General features: G+C 37.7%; 1 long non-coding RNA gene across 1 annotated transcript; it reads left to right on the top strand.

Annotated features, from left to right (window-relative positions):
- Positions 1-16,081: 16,081 nt before the first annotated feature.
- On the top strand, positions 16,082-17,051 carry LOC146692931 (uncharacterized). The gene is made up of 2 exons (XR_014915039.1): positions 16,082-16,212; positions 16,803-17,051. It is a non-coding gene; the product is annotated as an uncharacterized LOC146692931 (long non-coding RNA).
- Positions 17,052-18,537: the final 1,486 nt, after the last annotated feature.

Genomic DNA, 18,537 nt, shown 5'->3' on the forward strand with positions numbered 1-18,537 from the left:
CGATGATCTTCAGAATTTATTGGAGGATATGACTAATGAAATAAGTAAAGTGAAGTTCTGGCTTGATAAAAACAAATTATCATTAAATTTGAATAAATCTAAACTTATGTTAATTGGAAATAGTAGTTTAAATACAAATGCAAAGATTCAAATAAATGGTGTTGATATTGAAAGAGTCAGTGAAAATAAATTTCTGGGGGTAATAATAGATGAAAAACTTAACTGGAGAACTCACATAAGATATATTCATGCCAAAGTATCACGAAGCATTGCAACACTAAACAAGGCAAAACAGGTATTAGACAGAACATCACTTCATATTCTCTACTGTTCACGGGTTTCACCATATTTAAGCTAGTGTGCAGAGGTCTGGGGCAATAACTATAAAACCACGTTAAATTCACTTTTTACTCTCCAAAAAAAAAAAAAAAGCAATTCGAATCATCCACATTGCAGGTTATAGGGAACATACAAACTCACTATTTTTGCAGTCTGAAATATTGAAAATTGACGATCTAGTGAAATTCCAAACAGCACAAATTCGATTCAAGGCAAAAAATAAAGAACTGCCAGGTAATATTCAGAGTATGTTTTTTTTGAAAGAAGGAAGTTTTTGTAACTTCAAAACAGGGAAGGTCTGTACTACAAGAAAAAGCTTTTGTGTTTCTGTTCATGGAGTGAAACTGTGGAACAGTCTGAATATGGAATTAAAGCTATGTCCAAACATTCTCGAAATATAAAGAAAAGGAAAATATTGAAATTAAGTGAATGTCTCTATTAAAAAAAAAAAAAAATTCATGTGATATTATATTATATAGTACATCAGAAATCTGTTCACTATTTTTATTACAAATTGTATCAGTAAGGAAGCTGACTAAATATAAACTGATAATTTATGGCAAAGGGGTTGGATTAAATAAGTGTTTACGTCTTCTTCCCTTTCAACATGTAAATTAATCAGAACGGTAGCTATATTGAAATGTATTGATTTTTGTATAGTATTTTTTTTCTCTCTTATTTTCTTTTCTGAATGTACCTGTATATTGTTTACATGTTTGAAATAAATTACCAATCAATCAATCAATACAACATCTGGTAAAATGATACACTTCTGTTGACCATTTGCAGTTATTTCTTCTGCATAACGAGTGTTTATTTTTTCCATTTCATTTTTATTATTATTATTATTATTATTATAGTCTTTTAATAAATGATAATAAGAAATCAAGTGCACATTTTTTTATTACAGTTTTTATGATTCAGATGCAAAAACACGTAATTTGAATACATCTACATGAAATATTTTTCCCCATAAAACTGCAGGACATGTCTAAACGTTTTAAACATCACCATAAATCAGATATATTCTTTTATAAATACTGATTTATATATAAAATATTAAATTTGCACTGCCAATCTATAGTAATGTAGTAATGCATGTATACTGGTAGTCTGACCTCAGTCTCACATCGTGCTTTTTGTTCTGTCACAGAGCTGCGATACATTCTTTTCAACAAGTCAAGACCTCGCTGTCACCGTTTCCTTATTCTGACAGAGGTGGTCGGGGAAGGGGAGAAGATGATTTGCAAGAATCAGAATTTCCGGTTGAGGCCTCAGATGTTTCCCCTTTTTTTCTCTCTTCTGACACGTTCCATTCAATTTCATGATACCAGCAGACTGCCACAACAAAGTTAAACGACCATTTTTGGCAAAAGTTTAGGTTTATTTAAAGCCTAATGAAAATATTTTTGTTTTACTGGCAGAAGACAATTAATAGTCACGTCACATTGTACAGCTGAGAGTTAACCGTTAACCGAGTCCATTTCCCTTTTCATTGTTATAGACTTACACGTCTTTTCCATTTATACAGCTGTGATTTACAAGAAAAGCAAAGACTACTTTAGCTCTGTAACCATTTTGCAGCACCAGTCACAGTCCTCTGCAACGTCTGACACTACCATTATTCTAAAGTGAACTCTAATTTTTCAGTGTATAGGAAGAGAGGCTGTGATCTGCTATAGAAGATAGAACACATTTTCTGTTTTCTTAGAGTGTGAGTGTTCAGTGTAGGATTACTTAGCTTACTTTTACTGATTTTGTATGCATGATAATCAGGCTCAAAGCCTTTGTTTTCTTTAGGCCAGGAATTAATTGTTTAAAAGCTCATATTAGCCAAAGATTTCTTTTATATTCCTTTTATCACGTGTGTTGTTGGTAATTTACCATTTTACATCAATACTAAAGACAAAGCTCGTGGAAGTAATCATAGTTTCAGTGTTCAGCTGCCCTGTGCACGATGCTATTTTTAATTAACTCTTGCCAACCTTTCTGTCTCTGTGTCTTTAAGTCTATCTGTGTCTGTCTCCCTCAGTCGCCTCCAGAGTGACACCAACTAAGGTGACGCCTGCAGGAGCTGAGATACAGCAGAGCTAATGGATTTGTCCCAGGCATCTAAGAGACAACTGAACCCAGCCTCAAACGGGATGAAGCACAAAGGCAGAGAGTTTAAAAGGCAGCCTCCTTAATCTTCATTTGGCCTCAGAAGAGACAAAGAGGAAAAGTGAGCGAACGTCTCACATCTCACCTCATCTACACCACAGCATCCATCCATCATCCATGGCAGCCTAAATCCCCATCCTTCCATTTCCCTAAAGGAGGCGTGTTTATAATGAGGAGAGGATTCTTAAAGTAAAAAGGGGTATTTTTATATAGTCTCAGAGAGGAAAAGCTTTAAAAGAAGCTCACTCCATTCCACCTGAATGACACATTTTACCAGATTTGTGATAAAACTTCAAGCAACATGTGTGTTCTTTTTCATGCATATATACCCAGCTGCTGAGTACAGGGGTTAGGATTTATAAACATGTGATGGATGACAGACTCAAATATTGTATCAGCTTCAGAACCAGGATCACAGTTGGAACTAAACTTGAGGAAGCTGTGTGATTTATTGTTGATTTATCTATTAATGCTTAAAAAAAAAAGAAAAACAAGAAAAAATTACAAGAAAAAATGATAAAAAAAAACCAGATTGAACATCGACTGTTGATTCTTCAATATAAATAAAATGTCTAATCTTTTTTTTTAACCTCCTAGGACCTGCCGTCCATATATGTGGACATCACATTTTGGGTTGTCTAGACCAAAATATTAAATTTTGCTCTACAAGGGCCTGATATCCACTTACAAGGACATTATACTGCCGCTGTTCTATCAATCTAATTTAAAACGGATGTCCTCATATGTGGATCTCATTTCTTTTCGAAATAAAAATTAGGTAAAAAAAAGGTAATTCTTTGGGACCCGATGAATGTAAAAACAGCCCAAATAGCAAAGAGAAATATTAAATGCATGCCATGAAAGAGTTCAGGTTTTAGGAGGTTAAAGAGGCAGAATCATCTCCGCGCTAAGCAAGAACTTGGAGGACAAGCATGCTGAAGACCGGAGAAAGTTGCCTTGTGGGAAATTAAACTTGAAAAGAAACTATTATCTTTTAGTAAACCAATGAGATGCATATCCCTAAACAAATTGCAACTGAGGACACATTTATACTCCAAAAAAGTGAATCCAGTGGACGTCAGCCAAGCTTAGTTACTGGTCTGTTATACTTGTTGAACAGTGTGCTGTGTTCTCATCCTGAGGTCTGATTTAATGGTGTCCACACCAATATCAGTATCCTTTTAGAGACTCTTCGGACAGTCCACATTACGAGATGGAAAGGGTGAAAGTGAATGCATTGCAAAGTTAACATTTCTACTAGCAATCCACTAGTTTCTTCTCACACACGTTAATTTCATTAATGTGCATCATTCTCTTAAGAGTAGCACAAAAATGAGCCAGTGTTAGCACGGGTGTCACGGTTGTGTTTCTCTCTGGAAACAGCATCAGTGAGAGGAAGCACAAGAAGAATCAATATGTTTTTGACATAAGGCAAACTTGTCTTATGCAGGGGACAGCGTGCTTTCTCATAGGCTAAGCCAGCCATTCTACAGATACATCTTACAGCTGAGGTGAAACAGAGGATCCAACTACAGGAGGGCCTCATTATTGTAAACTATTCTGCTGTAGAAACTTAATATCAGCACGTTAAAAAACAGACATGGATGATGTATCCTGTGTTTGGGGACCCAAATATGGTCCTTATATTTATAGCTCAAAGGAACCTAACAAATCAGATGCCATTCAACAATCTTTTAATAATGAGAGTGTGATCACTCATGAGAAACAAAGAGAAACCGAAGTAATGGGAGCCCTGGTTAAAATTAACAAAAGAGGAAGAAGACCATGATGGGCCATCACATTCAGGCTTCTCCCCTAAACTAGTTTGGGTAAACAAGACTAACAGAAACAAAACTCCCAACTCAGTCTCTACTTATTATTAAACAAATATGTAGAAGCAAGGGAAAGATAAAGTTAAGACAAAGGGAGGAAGACACCACTTGCCAAACCCCCATTCTTTGTTGAAACCTTTCTCTGGGTTTATATTTGTGTAGCGAGCATTCAGCGACCAATCAGCACTGAGAATAAATGTGAGAAGTGAGACCGTGGGTTAATAAGGGTGACAATAAAAACACAAGATACAATGGAAAACATCTCAGATCAGTCTGATTGCATTTTGAGAGATATTTCAGTTTGGCTGGAAATAGATCTGATCTCTGTGTGGAGACGTGAGTGATACTGAAATACTACAAACACGTCAGCTCACTGTAAAAAGTAACCTGGCTGCCTGCAGAGCACAGTATGCGCTTGTATACACTGTGTTCTTGCATCTTGTTTTGTCCCTTCTTCTATGTTCAGTTCAGTTAAATTGTGCTTTTTTAATCAAGATAACAGTATTACTGAGAATTAGAATTACAGGAAGCTTTTAAGGAAGCTTTGGCATCTCGCTCACAGCTTTGGGTCAGTCATCTGCTATAGTAATGCCCTTGTTCTCTTTAATGCTCCCCCTTTCATTCTAAATAAATGCCAACTATCACAGCCACACAAGAATAAGACATACCTTTCTTCTGTGAAAATTTAACTCAGTTTGCATTAAGTTGTCTGTTCAAAATCTTAGTCAACTGTTGTTTTTAGGACTAATTTAAATACTCTCCTTCCAAATTTTGTCCTCTAAAAGGAAAACTTTAAATAAATATGCAGTACAGCTACAAAACACCAGTGCTGATGCCTTTTATTTGCAAAACTAAGAATGCACTTCTTTAGTAAATAAATAAGTAAGTAAGTAATTTTCTGACATCAAATGAGGGTTTTGCACCAGTATAAAATCTGGTGTGCTTGTGTGAAAACGATTCACTGGTTCTGAGGTTTAGGGGATGTGAAAAGAGCTGCCAAGCTTGTATTTTGACTTTTATGTGATCTGACCAACTCTTTGTCCCTAAACACCATCAAATTCTAATTTCTGTCTTACTTGTGGCAAATTGTTTGTTATTGTGTTGAAGTTTGCTGCAGTTTACAATGACTGATGTCATTTGCTAGCCATGGTCTAGCACTGATATCCACTGGATATCATTGCAATCAATTTTCATTCATCCTCTGTGGCAATATCAAACCATATGTGACCTTTAATTTCTAACTCAAAGTAGATCACAGTTGTATCTGATTAGGAGCCCATTTTTGACTACTGAAGACTGACTTACATGCACTTAATACTTTCCTGTGCAGACATTATTGATTTAATGTTAGTGTCAAATCTGTCCAGAATTCACATTTAAGCTGTAGGCGCTTCCTTGATTGTTCAGAAAATCCCTTTAAGACATGAGCAGGGAGGCATCAGGAGACTTGTAAAGCTGTAAGTGAAAACTGAAGCGGCAGGAAATGAAAAGGGGAGTGAAGTAGCCAATCACCCAATATTCCTATCAAAGGTAGGGGGGTTGGGGTGTCAAAGGTGAGGCGTTTCTGCATGGCAAGCACAGCTGTGTGTAATGAAGAGGGTATGAAGCTGTCTAGCATGACCCCTAAAGTCACCGCTTCCACTGGGAGTTACCCATAACACATCTGGGCCTGATTCCCACTAGCAGGCAGGTATCACGGCAGAACAGAAGACCCCCTTCTCTCTTGTTTGTTTGTCATGTATTGACCTCATCCTAACCTCTCTGTGTCCTTCTCATTAGAGCTGTGATTGACAACTCAAAATGCCGACCCCGTTCTGCAATCCCGCGCCAAAAAATGTTAAAAAATAACAAATTACAAGAATCAAACACTTTGAACCCTTGTTTGTACCAGTAACCCCAGCCCACGGTCACTATTACTGAACAAAATGACTGGGTATTATTTATTATCATGTCATGCCACAGCCGCATCATTGCTACCATAGAATTAGTGTTGCATTTCCGATCGATTTTTGATTTTCATTCTTAACGTGAAACCAATCCCAAAGTGTCCGAGACAAAAGACTGATAATTCCTGCTGGAAACTCATGATGAATTGCACGGCTCCCATTTTTCAGATGAGATGGCCTCTGGTCTTAAGACCTTTGACCTCAGGTCACGTCTCAGATTTAGTGTTTTTGAGTGCATCTTGGGGAGAAGTTGATCTGTGGTCCTTGTTGTGCATGTTTTATCTCACATGAGTCTAAATGTGTGTCTCTGTTTGTGTCTGCATGCCTGGATGTGTAACAGATTTGAAGACAATGATTAATTTTATCCTCTCCCATCACCACCCCCCAGACCCCCTTTTTTTTCCTCATTAAAGATACATTTTTCATTTGGGTTGATGGTAGAGTGCATGTCCAACTTCTGTCTAGCACAAGACCGAGGATTTCAAAAAGGTAATGGGATACACCCACAGAAGAAGCTAAACTCCATCTGCCAGCACCAGTCAAACCTCAAGCAAATCCATCAACAGTGCAATTCATTGACATTTATTTCTACAAATAAGCACTTTTGAGTATGTATTCAAATGCAAATTTACTTATTGCAGGAAAGTAAACAAAGACACACACACAGCTAGAATAACAAGGGGACATGTATTTATATTTCACAATAGGTCAGTATGTTTTTAGTGCCTGTGTGTGAGTTTGTCAAGTCTCCATGTCCTCACACCTCATTCTCTGTCTGCTTGTGAATGCAGTGCAAACCAATTTACTAATAGTCACATCTCTCACTTTCCTCTGTGACATTAGCATAATATATTTTATTTATCAAACGGACTGCCATGCATGTTCTTCCTGCCACCTGTTAGCGATGCACTCTCCATGCCACTGAATGCAAACGAGACACTTGCCCCGCACATAATTGAGCAACGCAATGCATCTTCAAAGTACATGCAGCAGATGTTTCTCATCCCCGGAGACTTTATCTGAGAGGAATGGATAAATAAGACATAGATGAACAAATGCAGATGAAGGTGGTGGTGTTGAGGAGTGGATGAAGTATTAAAGAAGAGGGTGAGAAAGAAAGGGAGGATGGGTATCTTATCCTGTCAGGCTGGGGTAAGAAAGAGGGAGAGGAAATAGTGCAGCTTTTACACATACATACATGCTTAGAGTGTGTGAGCATGTATGTGCTAACACTGTGAGGTGAGAAACAAGGATGACTGAAACCTATTAGTTTACCAGAACCCTAAAGTTAATATTTCATCGCTGTCAGATCAGAAAACAGGAGTAAAAAAAATATTTACAGGACAACACTGTGAATTTGGCTTTATTAAAATACAGTTTAAGTGAGCACAGAGAGAAAGAGAGAAGCAACCAGATATTAAATATATAACAGCCTAATCACGCTGGCCCAGAGGCCAATGGCCATCTGTCAACCATAGGTCACAAGTCAAAAATGTGTGCTCCCTGATCAGCTGGGAGTGGTTGCTGGAAGTTGCTGCTAACGCCTAATTCAAGTAGGCCCAAAGACTGGTCAGTGACCCTTTGGCAACCACTGGTTGCTATTGAAAAATGTGTATCCAGCAATGAGATGGTTAAATTGGTCACAGAGAGGTAAAAGGTGCTGCATCAAAAAAATCCTTGTGCTTGCTTTAGTTGTTAGCAGGCTGCTGCAGTAGTTTGCATAGAAGATATTGACTTGTCTACACCAAGTGGTAGTGAAGTTGTCAAAAGTGGAACAAAAAACAGAAATGGAGACGGTTTACATTAAAACTGAAAGTTCATTTACTTTCACTACAGCTAGGAGAGTAGTTAGCAACTGTTTGCAGACAGTTCTGTGACTTCCATGCAGACTATAGTTAATTGTGGCAACCAGGTAGCGACTGAAGCAATCACAAAGACGTTTTTGGTGGAGAACTGTCTTTGAGATACATTTCACCTAGCAACAGCCACCATAACCAGCACCCACTCCATGTTAGGTGGTGAAATACATGTTTCCCTAGCAACCTGAGGTTGTCATGGGGTCTTCAGTCTTTCTAAAATCACATTTCTTGGGTTTTGACCACTTAAAACACAGGTGGGTGTAACAGGATCAATTAGGGGAGACCGGGGATAGTTGTAACATTTTTGACATTTCTGTCTGTAAATTGGAGCTCGTTTAAGGTAGTGGATTCAAAATGTAATGCAAAGTATTTACATGTCTCGGCTATTAAATAGTGCAGCTTTTTTCTCTGCAGCACAATTGCCCATTGCATGGTATGGCCTCAAACACAAAGAGTGAAATGTTACAATTAACCCCATAGTCTGGGTTAGTTGTAACATATCCTGGGGTGAAATGTAACACAATGAAATAAGGGTACTGACAAAATATTAACATGTAATCTTTGTTTATTCAACACATTAATGCACTTAGAGCCATTTATGTAGCTCTCTGTGTGTGTGACAGAATGCAGAAATCTAGCTTTTGAACATATTCCAACCCCCCAAAAAAGACAAATTATGGAATTTTCTGCAACTGAATATTTCATTAATTTTGGTTGGTCTTCCTTGAGTTTGGCCTCATTGGCTCAGTGGGCATTATAACCTACAGCTCTTGCACCAATTTTGAACATAACAATGAAGCTGAAAAATTGTAGTTGTGCACCAGCACCGCAATTCCATTACTTTTTATCATGGCTTACCTTGGTGTGGTTTGCAAAGTGCTTCAGAAAGATGAGGAAATCTGTTTCTTGCACCCATCCTGATTTATTTCCACTACCAATACTTCCTACTGGTCCATCTCTGACACAGTGGTCTGCATAATGTGTGTGTGGGAACACAAACAGTGGAGGAATTGTGTTGCCAATGGCATTAACCGCATATACAAAAGCGACCAGTGAACCTCTCTCTGCTGATGCCGTGGCCCCAACTTGTTTAATATAAGTTAAAGTAATAGTGTGGTAAGTTGTAACATCTGCATTATTGTTACAACTAACCCAGACTGTTGCTGTTACAACTGACCCAGACTCCTATAGCCATGAACTAGCTAACATTACAGCCAACGGCTAAAACATTAGCACTAAAGACCTACACAGAATATATCCCCATAGACATACAAATAACATAATTTAAGTTTGATGAGTTTAACTGCAAAGCAGATAATGCTATTAAACATTGAAATAAAGTAGAAAAACTTACTTTTTGGCATACAAATTACTTTTTTTCATGTTAAATTGTCTGTGTTTGACAAAATGTGCTGATTTTTCACATGTGATAGCAGAACTGAGTTGGGCATGCACAGGATGAGTCACATCATTTGAAACTTAGCCCTGACTGGAGAAATTGGAAGTGTTACAACTGACCCACGTTACAACTATCCCCGGTCTCCCCTACAAAAAGACATGCCAGTGCTTATAGAGCAGATAGAGATTCAGTTCAATTCAGTTTTCTTCATACAGCACCAAATCACAGCAGTCACCTCGAGGCACTTAGGTAAAGACCCTACAATGATTGGTGATATCTTATTTTCAAAAAGACTGTATTTTAACAAATGCATTCATAGTACCAGTTGTTCATATGGAACCTGAGAGAGGTGAAATGAATAGAAGTAGAGATAGAAGTTAAAATCATGGCTCCTTAATTGCTTCCAGCTGACAAATCAATATATAAAATGTATGTATTGTCTACAGAGTTTTACAGAAATGGTTAAACACAGATTGCACGCTCAACTACTTTTAACACACTTGCTTAAAATTGTTTTATAAAGACCTAATTTTCAAAACATTTCCTGCTCTTATGAATTTTTCCTCTGTCACATCTGGATTCTTTCTTAATTTAATAAGTTTGTTTTCATTGAAATTCTAAAAAAAAGAAAGAAAGAAAAAAGAAAGAAAAAAAGCATCTATAATACAGCTTTTGTGTGATTCATAGAGCCAGGGGTTGACATTTTTATGAGCTGCAGTCTGATGGGCCTTTTAGCTGATGCCACAGAGACAATTAAGTCAGCACATGATCCTGCCTGCATACATACTTTTTCCTCATACCTATGATACGTTCATAGTTCAGATGCAAAGTTGTGCTTGCAGTACTTCAGCTTCTAGCTAGCTCTACAGAAAAGGAGTGAGCATAGCTGGAGTAACGTTTTTCCCCAACAGTTCAATATATATGACACATAAAGTTTTTAGTTCTGTGCTGTACAGTGTACAGTACAATGTGTGATAATTTCAGTCTCTGATATAAAGAAAAATATAAGAAAAAGAGGACATATGAGGAAGATGAGACTCTTCTCTAAGGTAAAGGCTGAGCAAATTTAAAGTTTACATGAAATGTTTTAATTCATTTTTTAAGTAAATTAAATGATAATAACTAATTTGACAATAATTTCATACTAGACAGTAAGCACAGGCTTGCAGTGTTGTGGCTCAGTTTGATGACTGTTGCCGGTAAAGTGCAGACTGTGGAATTTCTGGTGCAGTGGTCACTGCCAGAGTAGGTCCTGGGTAGCAGCAGAGACATTAAAAAAGAGAGAGACGGCATTAAATACTGGAATGAAATGTAGATAGAAAGATACTGCTACTAAACCTTATTTGGATGCAGCAAACTTTTGAATCATTTTTTGTGACATTTGACTGTATATTCTGTACAAGAAGTTTTCGGGGGGATCTTTTTCTCTTTAAAATAAAAGTTAATTTAGTTAATGCTTCAAAATAAATGCAAATATTTGTGTTCAGATGCATTTCAATATGGCTTTTAAGTAAAATCGCTTGCTTCTAGACAGATTCCTCACTTTAAATTTAAGCTGATTGTGTTCTTTAATAACCTTTATACTGTCTATGGGTTGGAAAGCAGCCATAAAGGATCGTGTAACACGGCCCTGTATACTGTAAATGTAGTTGGGCCCCTGCTGTCCCACTACACCTGAGCTTAGGGTTTGCCCACCTGCCAAATCCTGCTTTGGCTGCATAGCCCGTGCTGTCAGCAAAGATTTTCTTAAATTTTTTTCCAAACAGCTAACTTAGAAGTGGTGTACAGCTTTTGGTTTTGCCACTATATTACCATTTTTGTTTTTTAAATGTCAAACTATTTTCATTATGGGATTGCAGGAATTTGTGCTGACTTAAAAGCATGGGTCTTTTTTTTTTTGTCTCAGCCTATGGCTGTCTGCAACTGCAAACCTTTCTCATCTAAAGGAATATTTGATAAAAACAAAATAAACAATCTGTACTTCTTGTTTGCATGTCTGAAATACTTGGTTTGATCTAACTTGTGGATCTCAGTTTGGGGTTTTCTTTTTTTCATAAAGTAAATGTCATCTTCCTCCCTCCAACATTTCTCTGTTGCTTTGAAGAGATATTAAGGGCAGGCTTTTCCTACTGGTGCGTCTCAACAGCATCTTAGAAACTTGCTGGGTGTGTGGAAGGGTAAATTAGCAATTATAAGGATGGTTCACATCTTCTGAGCATGGATGGAGTCAGCAAAATCCTGCTGCCTTTCACTATCTCATTAATGTCGAGCCAGGGATATGGAAACAAACAGAGTCCGGGGATCTCAGTCTACCCTTGGTGAGAATCTAATCAATGATGTGTGCTCTCTCTGTGGATGCTGACGAGGTATTAATGAGCTTCCAATGCCAATGTGAGATAATTATCAGCTTTTGGGAGTGAGAGAAAGAAAATAAATAAATATAGAGGAAAGTGGGGAACCAAACATAGAAGGGGATTTTTCTGCAGAGATACACAAAGATCAAAAACTGATATTGCTGCCAGATCGATATTAGTACAAGTAAAATGATCAGAATGTAAAGAGCACCCAACAAGAACCAAACAGCCATCAATTAACTGTCAGCATTAAAGTACACTCAGATCTGTGTAGTTGCCTATTTCATGTTGGCAAGTCACCTACACATAGCTGTAGGTGTAAATGCATGTGTAACCTAACTTTAATATGGTACTGAAGACATTTTTTAGATTGCTCATAGCAATTCAGTGTAAATAATTTAGTTAAGGTCGGATTTTCCCTACGGATAAATTGAAAATGCTGACTTTTCTTGATATCTTGCTGTCTGGTAAAAACGTCTCTGTAACTGTAACAGCAGTCGTCCTGTGGATAACTATCCCATAGACACCCATATAAAAAAGTAATGCTGAAATAAACTGATATTTCAATATACAGTGGTCCCTTGCTATATCGCTCGGTTTACTTTTCGCTGAAGTGCTGTACTGTATGCTTGTGAGTTTTCTCCCCAACAAACACAACAATGTCGACGAAACATTTTGCACCATCAAAGGCACCTGTGGTAGCACCCTCATAAGCCAGAGGAAGATGCTAATAATCGCACAAAAAGTTGGACTTCTGGACATGCTAAAGGAAGGTAGAAGTTATCGTATATTTCAGACCGTAAGGCGCACCGGATTATAAGGTGCATTAAGCCAAACAAAACAGTCAGATAAGTCAAACGTTACTCAACTCATTCTTCTTTCTTCCTCCACTTCCATACCACTGATTCATTAATGTTGAATTCTCTCGCTCTATTCCCTTGTTCTGGACCTGAAAACTGGGTTTGATCTTTGGTTTCATTCTATAATACTGGACTTATTTTTCTACGAAGGTTTGAACTTTGAGAGTGTGTGAACAAGAGAGAAAAGTGTGAAAATGTCGATGCCTGTCTTAGAAAAGTGTATAAAGTGTGTAGTGAGGGGTTTTACAGCCTTAAAACATCTATAATAATTGTAAAAAATTAAGCGGGTACTTCACGTATTTCACCTATCGCAGGTTATTTTTGGAACATAACTCCCGCGATAAACGAGGGACCACTGTACACAGAAAAACAATCTACTGACTAATATAGAAAATGTATATGGCTTGTATACAAAAATTATTTTTTAGTAAGACGAGGAGGAGCAATGGGAGAGTAGCATCTGGTGGGAACTGAACTGATTTAACTGATTGAAAACCATAAAAACAACCCATAAGAACAGCTTAAATAAACAAATGTAAAACATAACTTTGTGTGCCACAGATTTACATATTTTCCAACATTATATTTTTGGTGTAGTGAAACCACGTTTGCTAGTCAATTCTGCTTATTTTAACTGTTTGCATGGCCTTTTTGTATTATATGACTGATATTCAGTGGTATTTTTTCTCAGTGGTGTTGCAGAGGTTAAAACACAAATGCTCCTTTTAAAAGCAATTAAAAAGTAGCTAGACTTTCTAACCCACAAGCCTTCCTCTATCCCTTTTGGTCAGGAGAACAGAGCACAGCGGTGTGCAGATAAATCTTCAGCGGCACAGAACTGGGCCGGTGGAAATTGCTTTCAGTTCTGTCATGAATAGGAACAGAGTGGCTCGGCTTTGAGCGCTGAGTTTACACTTTAATATAAACACAAAGCAAAAGTTTGGTTCTGCTTTTGAGGGATTAAAGCAATCATTATCCTACTATTCATAAGCTGTTGGGCCGGCTATCAAATTGCACTAATAAATTAACCAATTAAACAGTAGTAAGAAGGGTGTGGGGGATTATTGTTCATTAGCAAGCGCTGCAAGGATTTATTGATGTTGCAACAATAGATGGAGTAAGCCCCACCCAAAAGCATGCCTTTCTAAACAAAAGCATATAATTATGACTTAACAGACTGATAGCCAGCCAGACTGTGGCTTTGTGGCTTCTAACTGCCCCTCTTCTCTTCATTTAATATAAAACCATCAGGCCCATTAAGAGCCAGAGAGAATGCATTTGAGGCCCATACAATGGTAATGCCTGACCACATAAAAGCATGACAATGTTGCTGTGACTGCAGCACCCGTGCTTGTTGGTGTTAGAGGAGAAACCCACACACAGAATGTTCTGCTTAAAAATGACCCTCATATACCACAGTGATAATACCAAGGGCACCATCTTTTTTCTTTTCTTTTTTTTCTGTCCTTTCATTCTTTAGAACTTATGTCTATCTAATTTAGAGACACAAAACTGGGTCCCTTTGCACGCTAGCAGAGTTAGAGGTTTTTCCGAACTACTGTGATATACGGCTGAATGCTCAGCAGCTACACTGTTTGTTTGGTAATTCACAGTTTAAGCCAGTTATTTATGGAATGCATTGTCAGTGTTTATGCTGAGACTCTGAGTCATGAAACAATGTCAGGAGCCGGTTACATCAGAAAAGGTTTGTGTGCGGTGAGAAATTTTTGAAATGCATCGCCGATAATAAGAGGATTCGTCAAATCGTAACGACAAGCGTGAGGATGGAGCTTGAGAAAGTGACAGGAAGATATAAGCAAGCGGAGGGTTGACGCAAGATGAATTGGAGTGTTGAAGTGAACTCTAAATGCCCCCTAGGTTCGCATTTCTACTCATTATAGTGGGGTTTGTCTGTGTATTGTGCCTTTTGAACTGCATTTTTTAAACTGTAAATCTGTCTGGCAATGCTCTGTATCGAATATATATATAAGTTTTACAGATTCAACATGATTTACACCTGGAGGCAGGAACAGCAAAGCTGAAGGAAAGAATAAAGAAATGGTAGAACAAAATGTTGCATTTATTAGATGATGTGCTGGGAACAACTCATCCAAACCTATTTACAAACCGTTTTGTCATCTCTTAGAGGAACTCCTTTATTCCCTAGCTTCCCACAAGTTAGAAAGGAATTCTTGCACAGTATTTATCAATTTACAAGTCAAATTACTTTGAGTGAAACACTTAATTAGACTTGTAGATGCAGTAGCATGATAGCACCTCATTTTTCTTTGGAGAACAAAACAAATGCCATTTACAGGAACTTTAATCCAAAGAGCTGTACAAGGAACATGAATGCGTACCTTCTCCTAAAACCTCAGCATTTCGCTTGCTCACCTTACCAAAACTACATCCCCATTGTTTTATAGGTGCACTTAGGTGCAGGTAAACAAGCCAAGAGACATTTACTGTCCCTTTTACAGAGCCTTCGACACATGAGTGGAGTCCTTTCTGAAGGGAAAGAAGCTGAATGGTTTCCGTGTCTGTATTTTCCCCCATGGAGCCAACCTACTGCACTCTGGGTCATGTTTTTAGCAGACAGTACAAGGTGTTACTTTATACTGCTAGGCCATGCCACATCCCTTGCTCTCAGAAAAGAGTGGATAAAGCTAAGACACTCTAGACTACATTAGCAAATGCCAATAAATAAAACTGTTAATTACTGGTGTGGGTAGAATTTTGTGGATGGTTTTTGACAGAGGTGTGGACTCGAGTCACATGACTTGGACTCGAGTCAGACTCGAGTCATTAATTTTATGACTTTAGACTTGACTTGAAAAAATGTTCTAAGACTTGGGACTTGAATTGGACTTGAACCGGTTTACTTGAAAAGACTTGATATTTTACCCCAAATATAAAATTTAACATGCATATTATATAGAGATTGAAAATGTGACGTCATTCACGGGTAGAACCGCAAAGGATTCTGGGAACTCGTGGCAAGCGGTACTAGTGTAACGGAGTTAAAAATACATATGAAAAACATGCACTTACCTGTTCTTAATTATCATTTTAAGTGTGAATTTTATCATTTTTTTTATTGTATTTTATTTTGAAAACCCACACAGCAAATTCAAAAGTGTTAAATTTTTTGGTGTTAATAGTCTTCTTGCAAAAGTAGAGTTAATTTTACTCTAAGCAGAGTCACATTCTTTTAATGTAACTCTGAGGTGTAAAATGATAGTAGTTAAAATCGAGTGTTAAAAATGAGTGTTTCTCTGTCAAATCTGGAGGTGTTAAAATGGAAACATTAACTCTTGACCCCTTAACTCTGAACTCCTAGAGGGGCTATGACACCAACAGAGTAAATTCACAGACTCCGCCCCCAGCACGGCTCCAATCGAAGCTGAAGTGAAGCCGTTTCAGAACATTTTGCTCTACATATTTGAGTTGTTTGCCATGCTTGGTAAGTCATTTTTTTCAAAGATTGTTTCAATTGTTATTAGCTTTTACTTCTGTGGCTCTTTGAAGTTGAGACAAAGCTGTGTGAAAGGCATTAGCCATGTTGCTCGCTGATAGCATAATATTCTGTTTTAGCTAGCTGAAAGGTATTGTTTGCGGGCAAATACCACAGCCTTGAAAAAAAGCTTGCATGTGAATTTTCAGTCAAACTTTTGGTCAAATACACCTAAAACAATGTGTAGAATGTGAAATGTTGGTGTAATGGTGCTACTTGAAGCCTGAAAACGATCGCCCATAAAAAAAACAACAACGAGCAAACAGCAGTAGCAGACGTCCTGACTGGATTCTACGTTAGCATTTAGATCCCTCCAGAGTTTTGTGCACACGGTTTAGGTAAAAATGAAAAAGGTTGAGGTTTTACATTTAGTTCAGTATTACCTGTTGCCTGTGTCCTTGTCTTTTGGGAAAATACTTTACACAAGTAATGGCTCAAAGAGGATTCCTTTTTTTTTTTTTTTACTGTGCTGCAATTGTTTACTGGATTATTTGTGCCATTAATTAGTGTCAACTAATTTTTATTCAATCTCCACACAGGATATGCTTGTGAAGATGGAATATGGGGGAGAGCAGAAGTGTGTTGAAGTTCCACAAAGGGATGAATGAAGGACATGCATATTGTATTGAAGAAATAAGTGATGAGAATGCTGTTATTTGCATTTACCATGTCAGACCTTTTGATAAACAAAATTCTAATGAAAGTGAGAACATGTATACTGTTACATCTTTCAGAAAATGTTTTGAAATTGGGGTGCACAGTTCAGAATAAATGTTTTTCAAAAACCATTGCATCTTTTTAGTAAATGTTTATTTCCAAAAGAAATTTCTAGAAGTTCAGAACAGTAAAATTCCCGCTTTTTAGAATGAATTAGAAGATAACTCTTACGTAGTTAAACTAAAATACTCTTTGAGAGTTAATATATAAACTCTTAACACCAAGTGTTAAATTATCAACTCCAGACAGATTTGGTGTTTAACACTAAATCAGAGTTAACGTACCAACTCTCCAAAAAGAGTTAAATTAACACTCTCTGGTGTGGACCCATATAGACACTTTAATAGTGTTGAAATCAAATCCGACAGTGTTAATTTGGACATGCTGGATTTGCTGTGCAGAAACCGGATCTCACTCTAACGTTTAGAAGCTGCTAAGGCTTCCACTCCTCACAGCGCGCGTTTGCACTGTGAGGGAGCTACAATTGCTGTACCATCAGAAGACACCTGTTGAGTGTGTTTTATGTCTTCTGCAGGAATAAATCGTGAAAAGCCAATCTTTCTGAGCGTCTGTGATTTTTGAAGAGCTGGAAGTGTTACACTGGTGCCGTGACCATTCGGATCTTCAGATCAGCTTGATGCTCATCGCCGTGGCTGCTGTTCTGCTCCCCTGCTGTTCACAAGTTGAATGTGGGTTGTTGTAACCAAGTGAGTTTAGAGTTTAAAAAAAAAAAAAAAAAAAAAAAAAAAAAACCAAACAAGCAAAAACAAAAAAACCTAAAAACAAACAAAAAGGTGAGGGATGTGATTGAAATAAGACAAGGGTGAAAGTGTCTGTGTTTTGATATACAACGTGTGGTTATACGTTCAAATTATTTGGACATTATTATTATAATTTTTTTTCTTTCCCTCGTTTTGCTGCTATTATACTGTTATTTTTCTTATTTTTATCTACCTATTTTATTTTTATTTTTTTTCTCTCCCTAACGGGGTGCACATGCAGTTATCATCTTAAGTGTGTGACTTGACGATGGATAAATTTGTCACTCCAGTACTACATAAGGGTAGAGGTGCCGGACTAGTTCATGCAGTTGACGCCAGTAATGTCACACAGTTTGGTCCTGTGAGCAGTGACACTGGGCTAGGCCAAAGCCCGAGTTTTATTCCCATCGGTAGGGGTATGGGTGATAAGCCCCAGGTTTCCACTCCAATTAGAGACAGTGATGCTGTACACAGTTTCACTGACATGGTTGAGCAAATAGGAGCCCAGATAGGTGAATCCATTGTTACTAAACTGTTGTCAGCTGGCGTTGTGAATCTGACTGGTGACTCTAAGACTCAAACTGAGCAATGTAACAGTACCGCTCGAGATATACCGCATGTAACTGTCCATGTTAAGCCCAATAGGGAGCTTCAAGTTTTTAGGGGTGATGGCACAGACAGATGTTCGGTTCAGGACTGGATTGACATGGCAACAACCTATCTATGGAAGCAAGAGGTCCCCATTCATGGCCAGGCTGACGAAATTATTAGCCACTTAATGGGGAAGGCCAGAGAT

Source organism: Copadichromis virginalis, linkage group LG15 (genome assembly GCF_057382275.1).
Source record: "Copadichromis virginalis isolate Kocher_CV1m ecotype Utaka linkage group LG15, C_Virginalis_male_GT1.1, whole genome shotgun sequence".
Taxonomy (NCBI): Eukaryota; Metazoa; Chordata; class Actinopteri; order Cichliformes; family Cichlidae; genus Copadichromis; species Copadichromis virginalis.